A 22439-nucleotide genomic window follows, 5' to 3' on the forward strand; every position below is an offset into this window, starting at 1 on the left:
TAGCAAGGTTTATTGTGAAGAGCAAAAAAATAAAGCTTCCACAGCGTGGAAGGAGACCCGACCGGGTTGCAGCTGCTGGCTGAAGTGGCCAGCTTTTATTCCCTTATTTGTCCCCTCCCATGTTCTGTTTCTGTCTTATCAGAATGCCCTTTTTTCAATCCTCCCCACCATTGGCTACTTCTAGAATCCTGCTGACTGGTGCATTTTACAGACCGCTGATGGATGCGTTTTACAGAGTGCTGATTGGTGCATTTTGTAGAGCGCTGATTGGTACGTTTTACAAACCTCTTGTAAGACTGGAAAATTCCTGATTGGTGTGTTTTACAATCCTCTTGTAAGACAGGAAAGTTCCCCAAGTCCCCACTCAAACCAGGAAGTCCAGCTGGCCTCACCTCTCAGCTGTCTGCCCTCCATATCTTTGATGAGGGAGATCCAGTTGGCCCTCTGTATCTACGGGTTCTGCAACTGGGGATTCAACCAACCACAGATTAAACTAACCACAGATTATTAGTTGTTCACTGATTTATTTTACTGAATTGATAGTGTATACTGGAGCATACCATAAAAAAACTAAAACTAATATGAGCTCATTTCCAGTAGTCCATTCATGAAATCCTATAAGTACCATCATACTTAATGGTGAAAATTTGAAAATTTTTTTCTTAAAATCAGGAACAAGACAAAGATGCTCACTCTCTATTTTTTTTTCTTTTCTTTTCTTTTTTTTTTTTTTTTGAGATGGAGTCTTGCTCTATCGCCCAGGCTGGAGTGCAGTGGCGTGATCTTGGCTCACTGCAAACTCCGCCTCCCAGGTTCATGCCATTCTCCTGCCTCAGCCTCCTGAGTAGCTGGGACTACAGGCGCCCACCACTGCACCCAGCTGATTTTCTGTATTTTTAGTAGAGACGGGGTTTCACCATGTTAGCCAGGATGGTCTTGATCTCCTGACCTCGTGATCCACTTGCCTCAGCCTCCCAAAGTGCTAGGATTACAGGCGTGAGCCACCACGCCCGGCCAAGATGCTCACTTTCAGTGATGAACATTCTAGGCAGTGTGACAGGCAAGGGGAAAAAAAAATCCATTTCAGGAAAAGAAGGAATAAAGCCATCTTTTTTTTTAAATGACATAAGAGAAATTTAAAAAGACCTAAGTAAATATGAGTTAGTTTTAGGGTTTTTTTTTTTAATGGTATGCTCTAGTATACATTATCAACTCAATAAAAGAAGGTAGTAAAAAACTAATAACAACTCTTGTAGAAAAACTGATGAAACCTATAAAAACCCTACTAGAACCAATAAGTGAGTTGACTGAGTTTGTGGGATACAAGGTCAATATACAAGAATTAACTGTATGTCTATAGACTAGCAATAAACAATCAGAAATTGAAAATAAAAAACATTATTATTTGCAGTGGCCTAAAAAACATGAAATTATTAGGAACAAACCTAACAAAAGATAGGAAAAACTTATACACCGAAACCTACAAAACATTGAGAGAAATTAAAGACCTAAGTAAATGGAGAGAGACACCTTGCTCATAAATCAGAAACTCAATACTGTTAAGATATCAATTCTCTCAAAATGATCTCTAGATTCAACGCAATCCAATCAAAATCCTAGCATGCATTGTTATAGAAATCAACAAGTTGATTCCAAAATTGATACGGAAATTCAAAAGTCCTAGAGTATTCAAAACAACTTTGAAAAAGAAAACAACGTTGGAGGACTAACACTATCAGATTCCAAGAATTATTAGTAAAAACTCAAGTAATCAATATACCGAGGGTATTGGAATAAAAATAGATAAATTAATAGAACAAAACCAACAGTCCAGGCCAGATACGGTGGCTCATGCCTGTAATACCAGTACCATGGGAGGCCAAGGCAGGTGAATCACTTGAGCCCAGCAGTTCGAGATCAGCCTGGGCAATATGGCAAAACCCTGTCTCTACCAAAAACTACAAGAATTAGCCAGGCATGGTGGCACATGCCTGTGGTCCCAGCTACTCATGAGACTGAGGAAGTAGGATTGCTTGAGCCTGGGAGGAGGAGGCAGTGAGCAGAGGTTGCAGTGAGCCAAGATCATGCCACTGCACTCCAGCCTGGACAACCGATCGAGACACTGTCTTAAAAAGAAAAAGAGTCCAGAAACAGATACACACACCTCTGAAGAACTAATTTTCAAAAAAACTGCCAAAACAATTTAGTGGAGAAATGACAGTCTTTTCATCTGGAACAACTGGACATCCATATGTCAAAAAAAATGAGCTTCAATCCAAATTTTGCAACATGTGTAAACTAACTCAAGCCAGGCATGGTGACAGGTGCCTATATTCCCAGCTACTTGGGAGTCTGAGGTAGGAGAATGGCTTGAGCTCAGGAGTTTGAAGCTGTCTTGTGTTATGATCATGCCTGTGAATAGCCACTGCACTCCAGCCTGGGCAACATAGCAAGATCCCATCTCTAAGCAATAATAATAATTCAGATCATAGACCTAAATGTAGAAACCAAACTATAAAACTCCTAGAAGGAAACAGGGGAAAGTTTTTGTGACCTTGGCTTTGCAAAGATTTCTTAGATATGATGTCAAAAGCACAATTCATAAAATAGATTGTTCAATTGTATTTCATCAAAATTAAGTAAACTTCTGCTCATTGAAATACACTATTAAGAATTAAAAAAAAAAAAAAGCTACCGACTGGTAGAAAATAGTTTCAGAGCATATATCTGTATCCAGAATATATAAAGTACTCTCAAAACTCAATAATTTAGAAAATAACGCAATTTTTAAGTGAGCAAAAATTTTCAACAGAAAATTCACCAAAAAAGATACGCAGATGACAAATAAGCACAATAAGAAATACTCAATATCATTAATCATTAGAAAAATGCTAATTTAAACCATAATGCAATATTACTACACACTCCCTAAAATGTCTAAAATGTAAAAGATTAATAGTACCAAGTGTTGACAAGGATGTGAAGGAACTGGAACTCACACAAGGTTGGTGGGAATGTAAAATGATACATACAATCATTCTGGAAAACAATTTGCCAGTTCCTTAAAAAGTTAAATATACACCCATCACAGGATACAGCTTTTCTATTCCTAGGTATTTACTCAAGAGAATTGAATGCATAATTCTGTGCAAAGATTTTTACATGGATGTTCATAGAAGTTTTATTTGTTAATCCCTAAATGAAAACAACCCAAATATCTGTTAATAGATGAAGAGATAAGCAAGCTATCGTAAATTCATGCAATGGAATATTGCATGGATAATCTCAAATAATTATGCTCAGTAGTAGAAGTCAGACCCTTCCACCCCCCAAAACAGAATATGCTGTTTCATTTCATGTATCTACAATTCTAGGAAATGCATACTAATTTATAGTGACAAAAACTAGATCAGTGATCACTTTGGTTTGTGGCAGATGGAATGAGAAAAAATGTGGAGGAGCAGAGCAATTTTATTTTATTATATTTATTTATTTTTATTATTCATTTATTTTTGAGATAGAGTCTTGCTCTGTCACCCAGGCTGGAGTGCAGTGACACCATCTCGGCTCACTGCAACCTCTGCCTCCCGGGCTCAAGCAATTCTCCTGCCTCAGCCTCCCGAGTAACTAGGATTACAGGCACCTGCCACCACCCCCAGCTAATTTTGTGTTTTTAGTAGAGACAAGGTTTCATGTTCAGAAAGGCCTGTGCTGGGCCCTGTGTGACTGCATGGTTGCATACCCACGATGACAGTCATAAATCTTCATTATGGTTCTTGGAACTAAAGAGGAAAGTTTGGAGTAACGTATTATACGGAATATCTTTTGTTGATACTACTTCCTGGGAGTCACCATAAGGCTCTTTTAATATAGAGTAAGCAAAAACCCAGACCCAAAAATCCTCTAGAAAATATCCTTGCCTTTAAAATTCTAAATGACTTGTCATCATTGTAGAGGGAGGAGAACAATTTCTCAGCTGATCATAACCCATAGTTGTTGTGAGGTTAGAGCCAAAGTCTAGTCTTACAAATCATTCCTCTCTGACTATATAAACCAGGGAAGAAGAATGCTGAGATTAATAAATTAATTACCATGTATCTCCTGATGGAGATCAGAAAGTTAGTTCTGTTTCTTTTTGTCTTTCTTATCAGAATGTGGAAATATAAATCTACTCTGTATAAGATTGGATTCAGTTTACAAAAATAAGCCTGAAGCCTTTGAACTCAGGGGGTCCAGGTGGAGAGATTCTGTTCATTATCTGTCCTCCTGCCTCCAGCCTGTGCCATAGACTCCAAATGGATAAAAGCTCTGTATAGAAAGGTTGTATTACCATGGAGTACAATATCTGTCAGATTTGAGTAGAGGTGAACACAGTGGAGGAGAATAAAGAGAGAGCTGAGTTCTGTCTCAGTGAGCACGACAAAAGGCCAATGAACCTGTCAGAGGGCAGAAGTGGACCCCAAAGGCTTGTTCCCGCGGACTTTGCTGGTTGACTGTTCTTTGCATTAATCTGGAATGATGGCGCACCATTACTCTTTTCATGTTGTGATATTCTCTTCACATTCTCTTCCTTGCTCCTCAATGCCAAATGTGTGACTTTTCAGAAACAAAATATTGAGGAATTTAAAGTGAGCATGCTGTAGCAACCTGTGAGATGCATGGAAAATCATAAGCTGTTGGAAAACTGGGATTGGGATTTGTTGCTGGGGGCATAAATTTTGTGTGTACATCCAAAGAATATGCCATGCTCTGAGACTTAGAACATAGTCATGTTGTGTGAATTTATGAATTACATTGAGTAGAAAATATATATATATAGTCATTTGACTTAAGAGACAATGAATATATAAGTGTTTGACCGGACTGGCCGACATAGTGAAACCCATCTCTACTAAAGATGCAAGAATTGGCCAGGCGTGGTGGTGGGTGCCTGTAAGCCCAGCTACTCGGGAGGCTGAGGTGGGAGAATCGCTTGAACCCAGAAGCGGAGTTTGCAGTGAGCCGAGATCACGCACTGCACTCTAGTCTGGGCGACAGAGCAAGACTCCATCTCAAACAAACAAGCAAAAAACACATAAATAAATAGTTACAAAAGCACCAAAAATGACAATAAAATGACACTGTTAACTGGAGCTATTTGGATATATGTTGTTGTTTTTATTTTTTCCATTTATTGTACTTCTCTCTCTCCTCTAAAAAAAAAAAAAAAAAGTTGAAAGATTATGGCTCTGCCAGACATGGTGGCTCACACCTATAATCCCAGCAATTTTGGAGACAGAGATGGTAGAATCACTTGAGCGCAGGAGTTCAAGATCAACCTGAGCAACATAGCAAAACCTCGTCTCAGGCCATGCACAGTGGCTCACGCCTGTAATCCCAGCACTTTGGGAGGCCGAGGTGGGTGGATCACTTGAGGTCAGGAATTTGAGACCACCCTGCTCAACATGACAAAACCCCATCTCTACTAAAAATACAAAAATTAGCCTGGCATAGTGGCAGGCGCCTGTAATCCCAGCTACTTGGAGGCTGAGGCAGGAGGATCCCTTGAACCTGAGAGACGGAGGTTTCAATGAGTCGAGATCCCACCACTGCACTCCAACTTGGGTGACAGAGCGACATTCCATCTCCAAAAACAAAAAACAAAAGCACGACAACAGTAAGCTTTTGGTCTTGTCAAGAATAAGCCATAAAAATTGATCATTCTACTGAAAGTTTTGGGTTTTTCTTTTTGAAGAAAATCTATTAAAGCTGTCTAAACATGAGAAAAATGCTCAATAGAAAATGTAGGAAGTGGCAGGGCACAGTGGCTCACACCTGTAATTCCAGCACTTTGTGAGGCCGAGGCCAGCAGATCACTTGACCCCAGGAATTCAACACCAGCCTGGCCAACATGGTGAAACCCCGTCTCTACTGAAAATACAAATAATTAGCCAGGCATGGTGGCACATGCCTGTAATCCCAGCTACTCAGGAGGCTGAGGCAGGAAAATCATTTGAACCCTGAAGGCAGGGGTTGCAGTGAGCCGAGATGGCACCATTGCACTCCAGCCTGGGCGACAGAGTGAGACTCCCGTCTCAAAAAAAAAAAAAAAAAAAAAGAAGGAAGGAAGGGAAAAACAAAGGAAGAAAGAGAGAGAGAGAGAAAATGGAAGTGTTGATAAATAGACAAAGTAGCATCTGTAACTGAAAAAAAATTAAATAACTTAGAGAACAAAGTGGCTGCTTTAAAAAAAAAATTTTTTTTAACTTGTAGGTTGGGTGCGGTGGCTCATGCCTGTAATCCCAGAGCTTTGGGAGGCTGAGGCAGGAGAATCACTTGAGTGCAGGAGTTCAAGACCAGCCTGGGCAACATAGTGAGATCTTGTGTCTACAAAAAATAAAATTTAGCCAGGCATGGTGGCACACGCCTGTAGTCCCAGCTATCAGGATGCTGAGGTGGGAAGATCTTGAACCCAGGAGGTTGAGGCTGCAGTGAGCTGTGATTGTGCCACTGCACTCCAGCCTGGGTGGCAGAGCAAGAAAAGAAAAAATGGACATCTGTAAAAGTGAACAGATGTTATCAATATGTGAATTAATTGTAGGAAATGTTGACTGTTTTTTCTTACCAGTTGGCTCTTAGGCAATCTACTTGAAAACAGATTAAAATTTTAAACAATGAAAATGTTGTGGTTGGGCACAGGGGCTCACGCTTGTAATCCCAGCACTTTGGGAGGCTGAGGCGGGCAGCTCACTTGAGGTCAGGAGTTTGAGACCAGCCTGGCCAACATGGTGAAACCCCATCTCTACTAAAAATACAAAAAATAAAAAAAAAATTTAGCCGGGCGTGGTGGCAGGCACTTGTAGTCCCAGCTCAGGAGGCTGAGGCAGGAGAATTGCTTGAGCCTGGGAGGCAGAGGTTGCAGTGAGCTGAGATCGTGACACTGCACTCCAGCCTGGGTGACAGAGCGAGACTTTGTCAGAGGGGAGGGGAGGGAGAGGGGGAGGGGGAGGAGGAGGGAAGAGAAGGGAATTTTGCTTAATTAGCAGAATAGGTATAAATAATTCAAAACAATTCTGTTCTATTAAAATGAACAAAATAGTCTGGGGGGAGAAATACAAGATTCATTAAAATTACTAAGTCCCCCACCCCACATTATATTCTAGAAAAATGGTCAAAAACGACTATTGGTCAATGAAACTACAATTTTTATATAACTTACCATAGATAAATTAGATACCGCAGCCTAAAAAAATGTGATATCTGGCAGGGCACGGTGGCTCATGCCTATAATCCCAGCACTTTGGAATGCCCAGATGGGAGGATTGATTGAGGCCAGGAATTTGAGACCAGTCTGGGCAACATAGCAAGACCCCTTTTCTACAGCAAGAATACAAAATCAGTTGTGCATGGTGGCTCATACCTGTAGTCCTAGTTACTAGAGAGGCTGAAGCAGGAGAATCGCTTGAGCCTAGGCATTTGAGGCTGCAATGAGATATGATTGCACTACTTCACTCTAGCCTAGCCTACAGAGCCAAACCTTGTCTCCAAAAATAAATAACTAAAAAGAAAGAAGTTAATTTTTTTAAAATGTGAATCAGAGATTTGAAATAATCCTTTGTTTTGCTATTTTGACAAACACTTTTCCACCAACTTTGTGGTAGAAATTTATACCAAATTTGTGACAGGATTTGTGCTCGAAAGTTACTGAAGTCTAACAAACTAGCTTAAGCAGAAAAAGGAAATGTACTTAAAAACATAACTGGGCTCCACTGCACTCCAGCCTGGGCGACAGAGCGAGACTCCGTCTCAAAAAAGAAAAAAAAAAAATAACGGGGCTGGGCGCGGTGGCTCACGCCTGTAATCCCAGCACTTTAGGAGGCTAAAGCAGACAGATCACCTGAAGTCAGGTGTTCCAACCCAGTATGGCCAACCTGGTGAAACCCCGTCTCTACTAAAAATATAAAAATTAGCTGGGTGTGGTGGTATGCACCTGTAATACCAGCTATTTGGGAAGCTGAGGCAGGAGAATTGCTTGAACCTGGGAGGCGGAGGTTGCAGTGAGCTGAGATTGAACCACTGCACTCCAGCCTGGGTGACAGAGTGAGACTGCATCTCAAAAAATAATAGTAATAATAAATAAAACAAAAACATAACCGGGATGTCCAGGGATGACAGTGGGCTCTGGGAACAGCTGTATTCAAGGCTTCAAATACTGCCTTCCAGGCTCACGCTGGTTCCATGTGTCAGTTCTCCTCCTCACTGTATGTTGCCCTTTTTTTCTCCTGTGCACACAGTTTTCTGTGCCAAAAGATGGCCATTTGCAGTTCCAGACTTACACAGTACAACTCAGCAAATGTAGCAGACAGAAACACTTCTCTTTCCCAACATTGGTGGGCCAGTCGGAGTATCTGGAGGGGGACAGCATAGGGAGTCCTTAGAGAAAGAGGAGTAGCACAGTATACTGAGATCAGCAACACAGTCAAGAAACTGGGCTGGGTGCAGTGGCTCACACCTGGAATCCCAGAACTTTGGGAGGCTGAAGTGGGAGGATCACTTGAGCCCAGGAGTTTGAGACCAGCCTGGACAATAGAGTGAGACCTTGTCTCTACAAAAATTTAAAAAATAACCATATCTGGTGGCGCACACTTGTAGTCCCACTTGAGAGGCTGGGGTAGGAGGATTGCTTGAGCCCAAGAGGTCAAAGCTACAGTAAGCCATGCTCAGTGTCACTGCTTTCCTTTATTTTCCTTGTTTTCTTCTTTCTCTCTCTCTGCAATTCTTTATTTTCCTTGACATTTTGGACACACTTGGGAGGCCTGCCCTGCTGTCCCCAGAAAACTCATTATATAAGGAGGAAACATTGCTCTCTCCTCAGTGTATGTGTGTGGCATCATCTTGACATCTGAACCAAATTTTGGGTGGAGGCTCTATCCTGCTCCTGCAGAGTGTCTGCAACCCCTAGCATGGAAGGAGGTCTTGGTCTCTCTCCTTCATGGGCTGCCATATGAGTGCTGCCTCCAACTCCAACACATGGCGTCCAGCCTGGGCGACAGTGAAAGTCCCTATCTCAAAAGATAAAAAGAAACTAAGAGCCTAGAGGAAAAGACAAGAGTAAACAAATGGCCATAATTTTATAACGTTGTGTGCTACGGGAGCCCAAAAGAATAAGTGGCTGAATTTTTGTTCTAAAATTTTTTTTTTTTTTTTTGAGACGGAGTTTCACTCTTGTTGCCCAGGCTGGAGTGCAATGACACGGTCTTGGCTTACCACAACATCTGCTTCACAGGTTCAAGCGAGTCTTCTGCCTCAGCCTCCCGAGTAGCTGGGATTACAGGCATGCACCACCACGCCCAGCTAATTTTGTATTTTTAGTAGAGACAAGGTTTCTCCATGTTGATCAGGCTGGTCTTGAACCCCTGACCTCAGGTGATCTGCCCGCCTCGGCCTCCCAAAGTGCTGGGATTACAGGCGTGAGCCATCGCGCCTGGCCTTTTTTTTTTTTTTGAGATGGAGTTTCACTCTTGTCACCCAGGCGGGAGTGCAATGGTGAAATCTCAGGTCACTGCAACCTCTACTTCCTGGGTTCAAGCTATTTTCCAGCCTCAGCCTCCCAAGTAACTGGGATTATAGGCTCCTGTCACCATGCCTGGCTAATTTTTGTTTACATTTTTAGTAGAGACAGTGTTTCACCGTGTTGGCCAGGCCGGTCTTGAACTCCTGACCTCAGGTGATCCACCCGCCTCAGCCTCCCAAAGTGCTAGTATTACAGGGGTAAGCCACCGAACCTGGCCCTTTGTTCTAAAAATTAGCAGATTTAGTCATTCCACAGTGTATCCATATTTCAAAACATCATGTTGTATACACCATTAATATGTACATTTTATTTGCCAAAGATAAATAATAATTAGCCAAAAAAAAAAAAACCGTTTCAATCTGCCATGGTTAATATCAATGATTCATCATCTGAGTAAATGCATATAATCCTTTGAACTTAATACATCATTTCTCTTAAGTATAACAGTTTCTCTTGAAAAGCTCTACAACTTACTGTCTCGTACTTCGGCCTTACTCTGTCTATCTCATTATCCTTAGAAGACGAAAGGCTCATCCTAACTTTTTACAATGAGCAACATTGTCTACTTAGTATGGTTTCCCAAAAATGCAGTGGTTTTGTTTTTTCCTTGTGTTCATGTGTACATTATCATCATTAAGACTGCAAATTGTTTTTGCTCTCTATGCAGGATCTAAAAAAAAATTTTTTTGCAAATTGCATTGGAGTGGGGTCAGAGTGAAGGAAAGCAAAAGCACTAGGAAAGTTAAATAAATGCCAATTTCAAAAGAAAACTTTAGGCAGTCTCATTCAAAAATGGCTTTTGGAGTATATATAAAAATCTCAGATGTTCAAATTGGAGAACACTTAAAAAGCAAGTATTTAAATGTTGAGACATTCCATCATAGGATTCTGAAGTGAAGCAAATACAAACGATATATTCTGATAATAAAAATAAACACAAATGAAACATGCATAAAAGTTGGTTTGTTCAGGTAAATTCCTTGGAGACCAATTGGCATTTCAATGGGTGGTGATAACAGAAAATGATTTTTTAGTATGCCCAAAGCTGATGACCTTAACATCAACATAGAAACACAGGAGGTGATTGCAAGCTTTTAAAAAGTTACTTTGATTTCTATAGAAAAAGAAAACATCTCTCCCCTGTCCCCTCTCCCCTCTCCCCTCTCCCCTCTCCCCTCTCCCCTCTCCCCTCTCCCCTGTCCCGTCTCCCCTTTCTTCGGTCTCCCTCTCCTTTTTTCGGTCTCCCGCTGTTATCGAAGCTGGACTGTACTGCCATGATCTCGGCTCGCTGCAACCTCCCTGCCTCGGGCTCCTGTGACTCTCCTGCCTCGGCCTGCCGAGTGCCTGGGATTGCAGCCACGCGCCGCCACGCCTGAATGGTTTTTGTATTTTTGGTGGAGACGGGGTTTCGCCGTGTTGACCGGGCTGGTCTCCAGCTCCTGCCCTCGAGTGATCTGCTTGCCTCGGCCTCCCGAGGTGCTGGGATTGCAGACGGAGTCTCGCTAACTCAATGCTCAATGGTGCTCAGGCTGGAGTGCAGTGGTGTGATCTCGGCTCGCTGCAACCTCCACCTAGCAGCCTCCTGCCTTGGCCTCTTAAAGTGCTAAGATTACAGCCTCTGCCCCGCCGCCACCCCGTCTAGGAAGTGAGGAGCATCTCTGCCTGGCCGCCCATCGTCTGGGATGTGAGGAGCCCCCGGCCGCCCTATCTGGGAAGTGAGGAGCGCCTCTGCCCGGCCGCCCATCGTCTGGGATGTGAGGAGCGCCTCTGCCCGGCTGCCACCCCGTCTCGGAAGTGAGGAGCGCCTCTGCCCGGCTGCCACCCCATATGGGAAGTGAGGAGTGCCTCTGCCCAGCCGCCCCGTCTGGGAAGTGAGGAGCGCCTCTGCCTGGCCGCCACCCCGTCTGGGAGGAAGTGAGGAGCGCCTCTGCCCAGCTGCCCCATCTGGGAAGTGAGGAGCGCCTCTGCCCGGCTGCCACCCCCTATGGGAAGTGAGGAGCGCCTCTGCCCGGCCGCCCCATCTGGGAAGTGAGGAGCGCCTCTGCCTGGCCGCCACCCCGTCTGGGAGGAAGTGAGGAACACCTCTGCCCGGCCGCCCCGTCTGGGAAGTGAGGAGCGCCTCTGCCTGGCCGCCACCTCGTCTGGGAGGAAGTGAGGAGCGCCTCTGCCCGGCTGCCCCATCTGGGAAGTGAGAAGCGCCTCTGCCCGGCTGCCACCCCGTATGGGAAGTGAGGAGCGCCTCTGCCCGGCCGCCCCGTCTGGGAGGTGAGGAGTGCCTCTGCCTGGCCACCCCGTCTGGGAAGTGAGGAGCGCCTCTGCCCGGCCACCCCGTCTGGGAAGTGAGGAGCGCCTCTGTCTGGCCGCCACCCCGTCTGGGAGGAAGTGAGGAGCGCCTCTGCCCAGCCGCCACCCCGTCTGGGAGGAAGTGAGGAGCACCTATGCCCGGCTGCCCCGTCTGGGAGATGAGGAGCACCTCTGCCCGGCCGCCCCGTCTGGGAGGTGAGGAGTGCCTCTGCCTGGCCGCCACCCCGTCTGGGAGGAAGTGAGGAGCGCCTCTGCCCGGCTGCCCCATCTGGGAAGTGAGGAGCGCCTCTGCCCGGCCGCCACCCCCTATGGGAAGTGAGGAGCACCTATGCCCGGCTGCCCCGTCTGGGAGATGAGGAGCACCTCTGCCCGGCCGCCCCGTCTGGGAGGTGAGGAGCGCCTCTGCCTGGCCGCCACCCCGTCTGGGAGGAAGTGAGGAGCGCCTCTGCCCGGCTGCCCCATCTGGGAAGTGAGGAGCGCCTCTGCCCGGCCGCCACCCCCTATGGGAAGTGAGGAGCGCCTCTGCCGGCCGCCACCCCATATGGGAAGTGAGGAGCGCCTCTGCCTGGCCACCACCCCGTCTGGGAAGTGAGGAGCGCCTCTGCCCGGCCTCCCTGTCTGGGAGGTGAGGAGCGCCTCTGCCTGGCCGCCACCCCGTCTGGGAGGAAGTGAGGAGCGCCTCTGCCCGGCCGCCCGGTCTGGGAAGTGAGGAGCGCCTCTGCCCGGCCGCCACCCCCTATGGGAAGTGAGGAGCGCCTCTGCCCGGCCGCCCGGTCTGGGAAGTGAGGAGCGCCTCTGCCTGGCTGCCACCCCCTATGGGAAGTGAGGAGCGCCTCTGCCCGGCCGCCCGGTCTGGGAAGTGAGGAGCGCCTCTGCCTGGCTGCCACCCCCTATGGGAAGTGAGGAGCGCCTCTGCCCGGCCGCCCACTCTGGGAAGTGAGGAGCGCCTCTGCCCGGCCGCCCCGTCTGCTGGGAGGTGAGGAGCGCCTCTGCCCGGCTGCCACCTGGTCTGGGAGGAAGTGAGGAGCGCCTCTGCCCGGGCGGCCCCGTCTGGGAAGCGAGGAGCGCCTCTGCCCGGGCGGCCCCGTCTGGGAAGCGAGGAGCGCCTCTGCCCGGCCGCCCTGTCTGGGACGTGAGGAGCGCCTCTGCCCGGCTGCCCTGTCTGGGAGGTGTACCCAACAGCTCCGAAGAGACAGCGACCATCGGGAGCGGGCCGTGAGGACGATGGCGGTTTTGTTGAAGAGAAGAGGAGGAAGTGTGGGGAAAGGAAGGAGAGATCAGATTGTTGCTGTGTCTGTGTAGAAAGAGGTGGGCATAGGAGACTCCATTTTGTTCTGACTAGGAGAAATTCTTCTGCCTTGGGATGCTGTTGATCTATGGCCTTTCCCCCAGCCCCATGCTCTCTGAAACATATGCTGTGTCAACTCAGGGTTAAATGGATTAAGGGCGGTGCAAGATGTGCTTTGTTAAACAGATGCTTGAAGGCAGCATGCTCTTTAAGAGTCATCACCACTCCCTAATCTCAAGTACTCAGGGGCACAAACACTGCAGAAGGCCACAGGGACCTCTGCCTAGGAAAACCAGAGACCTTTGTTCATGTGTTTATCTCCTGACCTTCTCTCCACTATTATCCTATGACCCTGCCATATCCCCCTCTCCCAGAAACACCCAAGAATCATCAATAAATTCTTCATAAATTAAAAAAAAAAAAAAAAAAGATTAAAGACAAACAAAAAATAATTTTAGAAGGCATTATGGGAAAGTGTATTTTAATTCTTGTGCAAGATACAAATAATGTAAACCATAAAGGAAAATGTCAATAAATTAAATCATACCAAAAAAAAAAAAAAAAAGAAAACATATTTTTAGCCATTATCTAAGGCACTTAGGAACAACAAATTGCACATCAATGTGGATCTCAACTCAGAAAGATGGAGAAACGAGTCATTTAACATGCACTTATCCGTGGCTCCCCTAAATGTGTGGAGGGTAGTTGGAATCTTGGACAGCATAAAACACGATATAATGAAATTACTAAATATATCCTAGGAAACAAAACAAAACAAAAAAGCTTGAAGAAACTGCAAACAATTTAGCACTTCCTCTATGGGAAGATCCCTATTTTAGAACGGTTCTGATTTGTCAAATTGATTTAAACAGTGAAGAGTGGCCTAGGCAGGGGTGTAAAATCCCTGGGAGCCGTTAAGGAAAAAGACTCCTCCAGAGAAGAGGCTCCAAAACTGGAGGGGCTGCAATGAGTTAGGAAGAGCTGGAATCCGGCTGCTTTAGGAAAACGGAAATTCTGCAACATTGGATAGATGACAGCTAGTAAAAATGCAAAGATACAAGACTGTAAGGCTTTTCCTAGGATGAACAGAAAGGAAGCTTGCTCTAACAGTGGGTAAATATGGCTGTTTAGAGCTGGCATCAGAAGAAAACCTGCATATCTGAGTCTCCAAGGAGTGTGGTTTTTCTGCCTAAGACAGCCTGAAAACGACATAAAGGTTTCGCTCAGAATAAGCCAATCAAGTTGGGTTTGGTGGTGATTATCAGCACTCAAAACACTGTAGAGAGGTACCACTTGTACTTCGGTGGCTCCGGCCCCTTATGTCCTCTTCTCATGTGTACTGCTTTGTTTAGAGTTAGTGGCGTTTAATAAAGACTTTTTTACTGGCTGGGAGCGGTGGCTCACTCCTGTAATCAGGCACTTTGGGAAGCCGAGGCCGGCAGATCACTTGAGGTCAGCAGTTGGAGACCAGCCTGGACAACATGGTGAAACCCTGTCTCTACTAAAAAATACCAAACAACAACAAAAAAAAATTAGCTGGGCGTGGTGGCACATGTCTGTAATCCCAGATACTCTGGAGGCGGAGGCACGAGAATCACTTGACCCCGGGAGGCGGAGGTTGCTGTGGGGGAGATTGCACCACTGCACTCCAGCCTCGGCGACAGAGCGAGACTCTGTCCTTGGGGGGAAAAAAGAGATTTTTTTGCTTTTATAGAAAAAGCATAATGGAATAAATGGTGTGCTAGATTTGCCCTCCAATTATTTAAACACAGTGTAAGCCTGATTTATGCAGCCAAAGCTGGCAGCGATTGCAGTCTCTACCAAAATACTCATTACTGTAGGTGAAAGGAGAAAAAAGTAATCTTTCTACAGAGGCTCTACCTAAGGGACTCTACATCCCTGTTCCTGGGGATGCCTTTTGCAGTGTTAAACAGAATACCTGCCATTAGTATGGACCGTCTTACCTACCTACAGGTAAATGAGAAGGTGAAGACGACCATACTTCACCAGAATCCTTGCATTACAAAAGAATCACAGGGTCTTCTCAGGTGTTTGTCTATAAATCACTAAATAGGGGAGGCTAATGACAGAAAAAAAAAATCCTACAGTACTGCTGATTAAACATCATCCAGTACAGAAGCAAAATACAAAAACAAAAATCAATCAGAACTTAGAACAAAAGCAAACAAAAAATTATTTTTAAATGGAGATAACCAACCTAAAAGCTTAATAATAAAAACATTTTAACACTCGATGTGGTGGCTCCTAACTAACAGGCAGGCAGAGAATACAGAAGGAAACATGCAATCTTAGCTGTACCAAGGTTTGTGAACCCAAACCTATCATAGAATTCGTAGGAGTTGAAGAAATGTGATGGAAATGGAGATTTATTTTTATTAAGAGACAGGGTCTCGCTCTGTTGCCCAGGCTGGTTTTGAACTCCTGGGCTCAACTGATCCACCTCAGCCTCCCAAAGTGCTGGGATTACAGATGTGAGTCACCATGCCCGGCTGAGATTTCAAAAATTAAGCCTTCAAAAAACATTATTTTGTGTACTTAAAAAAAAAAAGCAATCCAATGAGCAACATCTTTCTTATCTTTGTTTTCACTTCTGGGAAGCAGAAACTTTCTTCTTTTTAATGCTAGCCTTCAAGAAACACTTATATAATAGATTGCCGAGAGTTGAGGTTAGTTTTTTTTTGTTTTGTTTTTTGTTGTTGTTTATTTTCTGCAAAGGACCAGACAGTAAATGTTTTAGACTTTGAGGGCTGAAAACTAGTGTGTGTGACTGCAGCCACAGGCAGTAAGTATATAAGAAGAGCTGCATTCCAATAAAACTTTGTGAACACTGAAATTTGAATTTCATGTAATCTTTATGTATTTGACAAATACATAAGATATCTTTTTATTAAAAAATATTTTTATTTCTTCAACCATTTAAAAATGTAAAAACATTCTTAGTTCACTAGCCCTACAAAACCAGACTGTAGGCCAGATTTCACTTCGGGCTGTAGTCTGCAGACACCAACACTCATTTGTATAAGCAAAGGCTTATGTAAGAAAACTGCACACATTCAGGAAAGAGAAAATGGGTTGAGACTGTTACTATTCATTGAGGGCCATATTCACTCAATGTGAGAAATGAAAAGAACAAATATTTGTTGGAAACCTAGTGTTTCAAAACTGTTAGCCTCGTGTAGGGGCGTTGAGCTAACAGTTTATGTATTTTATTGATTTACTCTTCACAACGATGCTATGGGGTATTACACACACATATCCACACAAACTGAGTCTCAGAGAAATTAAATAACTTGCTTGGACCTGGTACCCAGCTAGAATTTGAACATGGGTCATGATATGATTTGGATCTGTGTCCGCACCCAAATCTCATGTTGAATTATAATTCCCAGTGAGGGAGGTGGGGCCTGATGGGAAGTGATTGGATCACAGGAGTGGATCCTTCAAGAATGGTTTGGCACCATCCTCTCCATGGTGTTCTCATGATGGTGAGTGAGCTCTCATGAGATCTGGTTGTTTAAAAGTGTGTAGTTGGCCAGACGTGGTGGTTCATGCCTGTAATCTCAGGACTTTGGGAGGCCGAGGCAGAAAGATCACACCTGAGGTCAGGAGTTCGAGACTAGCCAGGCCAACATGGCAAAACCCCGTCTCTACTAAAAATACAAAAATTATCCGGGCATGGTGGTGGATGCCTGTAATGCCAGCTACTCAGGAGGCTGAGGCAGTCTGAGAATCACTTGAACCTGGGAGGTGGATGTTGCAGTGAGCCAAGACCATGCCATTGCACTCCAGCCTGGGTGTCAAGAGCAAAACTCCTTCTCAAAAAAAAAAAAAAAAAAAAAAGTGTAGCACCTCTCCCCTCTCTCTGGTGCCTGCTCTGGCCATGTGACGTGGCTGCTCCCCCTTTGCCTTACACCATGATTGAAAGTTTTCTGGCCGGGCATGGTGGCTCACGTCTGTAATCCCAGCACTTTGGGAGGCCGAGGCAGGACTGTCACCTGAGGTCAGGAGTTTGAGACCAGTCTAGTCAACGTGGCGAAACCCTGTCTCTGCTAAAAAATACAAAAATTAGCTGGATGTAGTGGTGGGCGCCTGTAACCCAGTTGTTGGGAGGCTGAGACAGGAGAATTGCTTGCACCCATGAGGTGGAGGTGGCAGTGAGCTGAGATCGTGTCACTGCACTCCAGCCTGAGCGACAGATCAAGACTCATCTCAAAAAAAAAAAAAAAAAAGACAGTTTCTGAGCAGATGCCAGCACCATGCTTCCTGTACAGCCTGCAGACCATGAGCCAATTATACCTCTTCTTTATAAATTACCCAGTCTCAGGTATTTCTTTATAGCAATACAATGTGAGAATGGCCTAACACAGGTTGGTCTTTTGAGAAAACCCTAAATGATACCATTTGACTTAGGAAGAATTGAGTTTGTAGTGAAAACCAGGAGTAAAAACTGCATTCAACTCTTTACTTGAGTTGAAACTCAAGAAGCAACTGTTTCATTGCAAGGTGAATAGAGGCCACATGAACTAGAGAACAGATGAGAGACAGCAAGAATTCGCTGCTCTGCCAGGGCAGCAGCCACAGAGGCCACCCCAAATCAACCCAAACCGACTTCTGGGTGTGACCCCATAGTTGGGCAGGTTAACTCTCATACAAGAGCTAGTGGCTTCATATTGCTGTTCTAAAATATGGCATTTATGCATGACTGCTTTGGTATTGCAGAATAAATAAGTGAATAAAATATCACATTTACATTGACTTCTGGGCATTTCCTTTTTTCTCCCCTCTTTTTAGAAGTGTAATATATACTCCTTTTGTAGAAACCTTAGCATAATATAGATAAGGAGTATAAATTTAAAATTATCCCTACTCTTATGTGTCAAAATAATCACGGTTAACATTCTTGCGTAGTATCCTTTAAATCCTTCTAGCCTTTTTTTTTTTTCTGAGCACATACACATGTTTTAAAGTGAGACTATAGTGGGCAAGCTGCTTTTTATAGAAATATATTGTGAACGTATTTCTATGTCATTTCTCAAAGTCTGATTTTCATAATGTCTCTAAAAACAAACTAGGGCAAAATGACCATAGTCAAGTAAGTTTGTGCAATTCTGCACGCTACGTCAGCCCCTGGGATATGAATGATGCATACTGGATCACAACAAAGACTCTGCAAAGAAATTCAGTAGAGAAACTCGGTTCACCTCGCCTGCGTATCCCACACTTATCTAATCATAGGATCCTCCTATAAGGTAACATTTACAACATCAATGTACTACAGAATATCCGTGGTGAAAAGCTATTCTACACCATTTGTAATGGATGCATACTATTCTACTGGTGTTTATTTATTTATTTATTTATTTATTTATTTGAGACGGAGTCTCACTCTGTCGCCCAGGCTGGAGTTCAGTGCACGGATCTCAGCTCACTGCAACCTCCACCTCCCGGGTTCAAGTGATTCTCCTGCCTCAGCCTCCTGAGTAGCTGGGATTACAGGCGCATGCCACCATGCCCAGCTAATTTTTGTTTTTAGTAGAGACGGGGTTTTGCCATGTTGGCCAGGCTGGTCTCGAACTCCTGACCTCAGGTGATCCACCTGCCTGGGCCTCCCGAAGTGCTGGGATTACAGGAGTGAGCCACCACACCTGGACCCTACTGTTATTTAAACCATCCATGAGAACTGAACATTGATATTGTTTTCAAATTTTCACTATTATAAAAAATGCTACCATGTACATTTTTTTGCAGCTAAATCTTTGCAAACTTTCGTGATAATTCCTTGGGCATGCAATTGCTTTGAAAAGTAGATGAACATTTCTATGGTTTTTAAATTGTTACGGCCCAATTATCTCCTAGAAAAGTTGTGCCAGTTTGGATCCCCACTAGCAATATGTCCTTTTCCCCCAGTTCTTAACCAAAAGGGTGTTTTATATTTTTTAATCTGTACCAGCATAGGCAGATAACTGTACCTCACTATTTTATAATACATTTCTTTGAAAGCATAGCAAATATTTAAGAAAAGTTTATTGGCTGTTTTTATTTCTTATTTTATAAAATGTCAATTTATATCATTTGCCAGATTTTTCTGAATATGTGTTCATTTTTTCATATTGACTTGTAAGTTATAAAGATATTAATCCCATTAATGGGCATTTTTCTATATCCATATCCATACTTTTTAACTTTATTTAGGCTTATTTTTCATTTATAATAGTTTCACATCTTTAATAGTTTCTACCTTTAGTTTTGTGCAAATGATGATTTATGAATCATGATTTATTAATCTTCACCTATATTTTAAGTGCTTTTATCATTTTACTTATATCTTTAATGTATGTAGAATTTATTTTGGTGTACAGTGTGATATAATTTGAATTATTCCTAGATAATATTTTATTTAAACAAAATTTAGTAGATAATACATGTATTTCCCCACTGATTTGTGATGCCACCTTTTTTTTTCTTTAGATGGAGTCTCACTCTGTTGCCCAGGTTGGGTGGAGTAGTTCTATTATAGCTCACTGCAGCTTCACACTCCTGAGTTTAAATTCTCCTCCCACCTCAGTCTCCTGAGCAGCTGGGACTACAAGCGCACACCACCAAGCCCACTTTGCTGCCTAGACTGGTCTCGAACTCATGGCTTCAAGCCATCTTCCCACCTCAGCCTCCCGAAGTGCTGGGAGTACAGGCATGGGCCCTGCACCTGGCCACCACTCTTATAAAATATATTAAATTTTTATGCTTTTTTTTTTTTTTTTTTTTGAGACAAAGTCTCACTCTGTTGCCCAAGCTGGAGTGCAGTGACACAATCTTGGCTCGCTGCAACCTCCACCTCCCGGGTTCAAGCGATTCTCCTGCCTGAGCCTCCTGAATAACTGGGACTACAGGCAGGCACCACCATGCCCAGCTAATTTTTGTATTTTTAGTAGAGACAGGGTTTCACCGTGTTGGCCAGGCTGGTCTTGAACTCCTGACCTCGTGATCCGCTTGCCTCAGCCTCCCAAAGTGCTGGGATTACAGGGGTGAGCCACTGTGCCCAGCCAATTCTTACACATTCTTATGTCTTCAAAATAGACTGTAATTTCTGGTAGGGCACATTCCCCTAAGTTACTTTTCCTTTGTAAAATATTCTTGACTATTCTTGTAGGTCAAGAGTTAAACTATGAATTAAGAATGTTTTCCATTATTTGGGTGAATCAAGGTGTTTTCCATTATTTTGTATGGTCTATGTTCTAACAGTTTTTTAAAAATTTATTTATTTATTTATTTATATTTTTAGAGATGGGGTATTGCTCTGTCGCTCAGGCTGGAGTGCAGTGACATGATCACAGCTCACTATAGCCTCAAGCTCCTGGACTCAAGTGATCCTACTATCTCAGCCTCTCAAGTAGATGGAACTACAATCATGTGCCCAGCTAATATTTTATTTTATTTTTTGTAGAGAGAGGATCCCACTTTGTTGGCTAGTTTAAAACTCCTAGCCTCAAGCAATCCTCCCGTCTCAGCCTCCCAAAATGCTGGGCTTACAGGTGTGAGCCACTGCACCTGGCCTCTAATCTTTTAGAGAAATTATTGGTTCCTTAAAGGTTTGAAAGATGTTGTCTATATAATCTGGGCGCTGAAGTTCTCTGATATTTGTCAATCAAAAAATTAGTTCTGTCTGTACAACTGTACCACCCATCAAAACTCTTGTCAGTTAAAAAAGTAGTTTTCAGTCTATACAACTGTACCACCCATGAAAACTTTTCTAGGATGGTTTTAGAGTCATTTTATCAAGATGTCCAAAATTATTAGTTGATTTTATCTATAGTTACACCTCTCTTCTCATTCACAATATATATTTAGATTTTTCTCTTGTTTTTGTTTGGCTTTGTCAAAAGTGTGTCTATTTTATTGGTCTTTTCAAAGATCCACTGCTTGGGTTTATATGTTAATCTCATTTTATTATTTTCTTGTGCTTTTCCTAGATACTGTTCATTTTCAAATATAAATTGATCGCTTGGCTTATTTTTATTTTTTCATAGATGACAATGAAGCATATGAGGCTCTAAATTTTTCCGTAAGTACTGCTTTAAGGTATAGGGTATATTATGGATATACTGCTTTTTCTATTGTTGTAAACAGATTATAATTTGTATTTTCTGTTTTGATCTAAAAATTATTTTAAGACAGTATTTTAATCTCTACTATTTTTAGTCTTTCAAAATTATCCTTTTGTTATTAATTGCTCACTTTATTGCCTAGTGATAAAAAATGCAATCTTTTTTTAGAGACAGTGTCTCTCTCTGTCACTCAGGCTGGAGTGCAGTGCATGATCGCAGCTCATTGCAGCCTTGAACTCCTGGACTCAAGCCATCCTCTTGCCTCAGCCTCTTGAGGAGCTGTGACTTTGCTTTTGATCCAAATTGAGATTCTAACTTTTAGTAAGGAGGTTTAAGTGGCATGTGCATTCTATTTTCCTTCGTCTTATTTTGTCTTTTTCTTGTGCCTCCTCTTTTTCCTGGCTTTTGCTGTATATAGATAAGTCTGCTTTTGTTTTCTGCAAACTATGCAAGAATTGACTATACTTCCTATTTATAATTTTCACCTCACGATTACTCCTCCTCTTCCCCAACCAGCTGTTTATTTCCGCCATTCTAATAAAATGGCTCTAATCAGTCACCAATAACCTCAGATTCCTAAATTCAGGGGACGCTTTTCAGCACTGGTCTTACTATACTCCTCAATGCCATTCAGCACAGTTGACTAGCCCACCTCCCACCTTACTCAACAGCCTTGCAATTTGCTGGGTTTTGTTTGTCCTGTTATTTCCTGAGCTACCTTTCTGCCTCCTCCTTCTCCTCCTCTTTGGTTCTAGGCTGTAACCACTTCTTCTCCCAGGTGATCTCATCCACTTCTTTGGCTCCAATTACTGTTAAATATGACTATGACATTCAAATTTCCAGTCCAGTCCACTTCTTTTGAGATCTGAACTAATACACACAATCATTCTCTTGACATTCCCAGTTGACAGGCACTGCAACCTCAACATGTCCAAAGATGAACCCATGCCCTTTCCCTCATCCACCCCCTTTTTTCTCCCTTTCCTCCATCCTCACCACTCTGCAGTAACATCTACCTGCTGCTCAGGCCATAGACTTGAGGGTCATTACTGGACTTTTTTATGCCTTACCCCTGACATCCTAACATCACCAAGTCCAAATGACTCTGCCTCTGATGTATTTCTTGAAACTATTCACTTCTTTCCACCCCCACTGCTAACCTTCAGGTCTG

Source organism: Pongo pygmaeus, chromosome 13 (assembly GCF_028885625.2).
Source record: "Pongo pygmaeus isolate AG05252 chromosome 13, NHGRI_mPonPyg2-v2.0_pri, whole genome shotgun sequence".
Classification (NCBI taxonomy): domain Eukaryota; kingdom Metazoa; phylum Chordata; class Mammalia; order Primates; family Hominidae; genus Pongo; species Pongo pygmaeus.